The sequence below is a fragment of the Halyomorpha halys genome, unplaced genomic scaffold (genome assembly GCF_000696795.3).
Source record: "Halyomorpha halys isolate HHAL.00 unplaced genomic scaffold, Hhal_1.1 Scaffold354.1, whole genome shotgun sequence".
Taxonomy (NCBI): domain Eukaryota; kingdom Metazoa; phylum Arthropoda; class Insecta; order Hemiptera; family Pentatomidae; genus Halyomorpha; species Halyomorpha halys.
Window position 1 is genome coordinate 1,026,488 of NW_027111517.1, and position 5,417 is coordinate 1,031,904.

A 5,417-nucleotide genomic window follows, 5' to 3' on the forward strand; every position below is an offset into this window, starting at 1 on the left:
GCTTTGCTGTGATGAACTATGCCTTTGCGATTGTCATACAAATGATTTGAGACACTTGCATGAGATATGTTAAGCGTTTCTGCAATATTCTGTGTCGTAGAGTGAGGGTTGTATTTGCGCAATGCTTGAATTTGGTCATTATCAACAGTTGAAGGACGACCCGAGCGCTTTGCGCTTTCCAAGTCAAAATTTCCGGTTCTGAACAGCGTCAACCACTTACGGACGGTGCTTTGTACTATGGCATCACCACCATCCACACTGCAAATTTTGTTAACCTTCTGTGCAGCGGATTTTCCTTTTCGGAAATTAAAAAAATCATTAAATGATGATAATGATTTTTTTTTCCCATTTTGAGCAAGCGAAATACTACTTAAACATAAGGAATCTCGGTTGAAAATCAGTTTTATATTTACATAATCATAACTGACTTGAGTGCTTCGTTAATAATTTTTATTAACAATGAGTGAATTATGGCAATGGCATTATGTAAATATAAAAGTGCACAAGAACATTCACATACCAGATGGGACTTATTTTTAATGTATGCAAACAATGAGTAATACAACTGTGACTAATATTGGTTCATAAATAACACAAGCTTAAAAATTGAAACTTATTGAAATTTGTTTTGATTATTTTTGCTACATCTTTATGTTTTTTAGTGGGCTAAAACCAAAAATGAACTCCGTTTTAGAAATGTTTTCGAACTCTACTACGTAAATTTGAATTTAAGACCTAAGACAATATATTTAATATTCTTTAAGTACATCCGAGTTACTTTTTATTTTTTTATTTATCTAATACCAGATCGGCCTGGTGGTGCATTGTCTTAAATGAATAATGTAAGAGGTACATTGTTTTTAACTGTTGATTACGGAGGGGGGGAAGGTATAGAGTCATACAAAAGATACCCCTAACTATATACAACGTTATAAATATAAAAAAAATTAAGATAAAATAAATAGATTACAATGATAATTCTTAATAAATAATAAAAGTAAAGTTAATAACAAAAACTATGAGATTTATATATTTAACATAATACATAATTGAATTTCAATGGAAAAAAATAAAATAAAGTGAATTTAAGATGATGAGAAAAAAAAATGAAGGTAAAATAAATTTTAGAGCGACAATAACAGAACTGATAAATACAGAACTTATAACAGGATGTCCTGCAGCAGCCTGGGCTCCAGTCTTCGGGTTGTGGTTGGGTTTCCCAGGTTGTAGGTCACTGCTCCTTTAACTATAGGTAACTGAGAGTGGAACTTCATGAACCTTTTTTTGATGTAATCCTCTATTGTCTCTATTTATAATTCACGATGCGATTGGCTGTATCTTACAAACCAAGGAGCATCCACTGCAATTCATACGAATTTGTTTTGAAGAGATTGTAATTTTTCCTTTTCGTAAAGAATTCCGCTCCCCAGACTTCACAGCCGTACGGCTCCAAAAAAAAGCAAAAACTGTTTTCTCGCCTGAGAAAGTGATGGTGACTGTTTTTTGGGATAGTCATGGAGTCATTTTGATCAAATATCTTCAAAAAAGAAAAAACATTATAGGAGAATACTAGGCATCATTACTTGACAAGCTGAAGGCAGGACTTGGGAAAAAACGGCGATATTTGCAGAAAAAGAAAATCCAGAAAAAGACAATGCATCGTCTCTCACCTCAGCGGCTGCCATGGCGAAAATCCACGAATTACGGTTTGAATTGCTTGACCATCCGCCTTACTCACCAGATCTAGCCCCAAGCGACTTCTTTTTGTTCCCTCATCTAAAAATTGTGCTCGAAGGACAGAGATTGTCGTCACCTTCGTGAACAATCAATTTGCTGACAAAAACGCCAAGTACTACAGAGATGGGAGCATCGCTGGGAGAAATGTGTAGAGTTACAAGGAGATTACGTTAAAAAATAAAAAATAATAAGAAAAAATGTCTTGTATTTTTGTTAGGTCGGAAACTTTTCAGACCACCCCCGTACATCTGTGGCCTGAGAATAGTTTTTTTTTTATTTAAATAATTTATTAATGATGATACAAACATGTGGAGAATCTACCCACTGATAGAACTATAATAACATTTCTAGAGGAGAAGATCTCGAGGCCATCTTCTTGGCAGACGCCTAGGAGGATTATTAGATAATGAAGGAGAAGCCAGGTTAGAAACAAGTGGATTTGGGTGGTTGAGAAGTTTAGCATGGAAGGAACAGTATCTGGTTCTGGCCAAATCGGCAACACATGGAACATTGAGGTCCTGATGGATGACTTGATTTGTGACAAAGTAAGGAGCATTAAGTATTTTACGAAGGATTTTGGACTGTAAGGATTGGATTCGGGAGGTATTTGATGGTTTAGTGGAGCCCCAAAGCTCAACTCCGTATGTCCAGATAGGCCTTATAATAGTCATGTAGATCAGTCTTTTGTAGTGGATTGGCAATTTAGACCGTTTGTCTTGTAAATGTTGTAATAGTCGAAATCGACGAGTAGTTTCTTGTCTTTTTAGTCTTGTATGAGGATTCCATGTCAGTCGTTTGTCGAGATTTAGTCCTAAGTAACGGATCTGTTCGACAGGAATAAGTGGGGTATTATTAAAGGATACTGTAGGGCAAGAGGTCATGGGTTTACGACGAAGGGTAAATGTGATTTTGTGGGATTTATTGGAATTAATTTTAATCCTCCAGTTTTGGCACCATTCTTCAAGGGTGGTGATGTGGGATTGCAGGGTTTAGGATACAATGTAAGGATCATTGTTCACTGACAATAAACATGTGTCATCGGCATACGTGGTGAGGATAGTGTTAGGATGGGTTGGGATGTCAGCTGTGAAAACTGTATAAAGGATAGGACCAAGGATACGACCCTGAGGTTCACCAGCAGACTGACGGAATAGGGATGAATAAGCGCCGTTGTAATTTACTTGAAATAATCTGTCGGAGAGATAAGAACGGATAATGAGGAAGTATGTAGGCGGTAGGAATATACGGATCTTGTATAGCAGTCCTGGGTGCCAGACTCGATCAAAAGCCAGAATAGTTTTAAAAATAAGAATTCCTGTTTCTGATTTTAATTTGGATTTTCTATTCAGGATAGGATATAGCATTGCTAACCTTGCGTAGGTTTGAGTTAGTTTGATGTTGATATGGTGGTTACAGGTAAGGCGGCGATCGAGGTGAATTCCCAGATATCTTACTGTTTCACTGGCAGGATTTCTTTATTTCCTTCCCTAGAAATGCATATTTTATTTTTATTTACATCAACATCATTGGAATGAGAGAACACTAGTTTTTCCAAATGTACAAAAAACATTGGAATTTGGTCAAACTATACAGGTATTTCCACAAGGCCAAATAAATATACAATAGTAATAAAAGTTTTTTATTGGAGATTTGTACGTTTTTACAATCCTTATTGTATACAAATTTTATAAGTATTCAAATTTCCTTTATACCAGTTATGTGTTTCTTCAAAATAATTTAATATATCAAAACATTTCATAACATAGGTAAGAATAGAATACTCATTTTTTTTTCTTTATTCGTCTTTCCACCTGCTATAGATTTCATCTTTTAATGGTAACATTCAGTGACATTCATGGCCAACCCTTCATTTATGCAACGAGATAACTCTCTAGATACTCGAGTTAGGTAGATAACGAGATAATCGCTTTAATGTCCAGTATTTAATTTGGAAAAGTGAATAATGGTCGATTCACACTGTACGTACTGTCTCACTTTATTCCGTTTACATAAAAAATATTATGTGATCATAAGTATTCGGAAACGGTATGAAAGTGGAAAGGAAAATGAGAGTACAAATATTTAATTTGTATAAACGGAACGTAAACTGCTCCTTGATTCCTACGTACGAGTATTTATGACTAGTCATAAATTCTAGAATCTGGTTTTTACGGACTTACGTAATTGATCTTGGGTCTTAAAATCATAAAATCCCTTCTATATTCGTTTTAGACGATCCCAAATCCTTAATGTTCTTTTTATTCCAGACTCAGTGCGATGTACACCAGCTCTTCTATTATAAACCCCGTAATTGCACAAATTCACTAATATCGAAGATACTTTTCCATTCGATTCCGATTCATGATCCTAAAAGGCGTATAAATAAAGAAGATGTATCATATCTTGGTAAAGAACCCTAAACTTATCCTAAAAAACCTATCTATCTAATGCCACCAAACTCAGAAATATCGGTAAGACCATAACTTTTTTTTTAAACCTTTGATTAATTTTCAAAAGAAATCTTTCTAAATATTTTTGCAAAAAAGGAAGCCACTGATCATTAAATTATTTAACTGGTTCTTCTAAACTGACAAACTTTTATAGTAATATTGAACTAAAACATTAAATAATCAATAAATATATTAAGATATTAAAGAATCAAAACATACATTAGTGAAATGATTCGGAAAACGATATTGTTCGGCAAGGGTTTGCCTAGTTTGTTTTTGTTTACAAAAGTGTTCCAGATCATGGAAGGCTGTCGTGGTAGGAAAACATAGTTGTTTGCTTTCACAGATCGCCTGTTTACGCTTCCTCTAATAACTGCATTAACCCGACCATGATATACTCGCTTCGAGGTGACAATAATTTCAAAATTGAATCCTTCTTCTCAACTTTCCTCTCAAGTTCCTATTTTCTGGGAGAGATATACAGATATATATATATTCGAGGTAATTCAGTTATTTGTAGAGTTAGGGATTCCCTATGGATTGTGGGGCTCAGTGTAGGAATCTGTGGTTTTCCGGTCTAGAATAGTGTCTATTTAACTATTTAAAGATAACTGAGCAGTATAAAATAAAATAAAGTAAAGTAGTACAGGTTCTTAATTATCTATTATAAAATTTTAAGGTAATATATATAGTCGGAGAGTTACAAAACTGTGTCACAAGTGGTGCAAGACATACTTTATTTAAATGAACACACAGAGACTATGACAAACTGCGTAAAACTACTATATACAACTTGTCTCCTGTTGTAGTGTCATTCGATAACTCTGAACTCTACCAAGCTACTCTAAGAATAATGATTCTTACCGCTAACAAAAGGATTTTTATGTGCCTTATAAAGGTGGGATTGAGAGAGATCACTTGAAATCTGCAATAGATTAAACCAATGCTTGTGTGGCAGCCTAATGTTGTATACTGGGCATGTGACGCGAATACCAAGTTTTATTTATGGATAATTAACACCTTCAAAATTTGGTGGTTATAAACAAGGGGAAGAAACCAGTACTGCCCTAGAAATGATCCTTGTTAAAAACAAAAACTGGAGCATTTCTTGTACTGTTTTTTTTTTTTTTTTTCTGCCACACAGTTGTGGGCAAAAGGTAATAGTGATGAATGATCTCATACATACTAAAATTAAAAAATAAAATAAAATAAAATAAAAAAAGAGAAAAA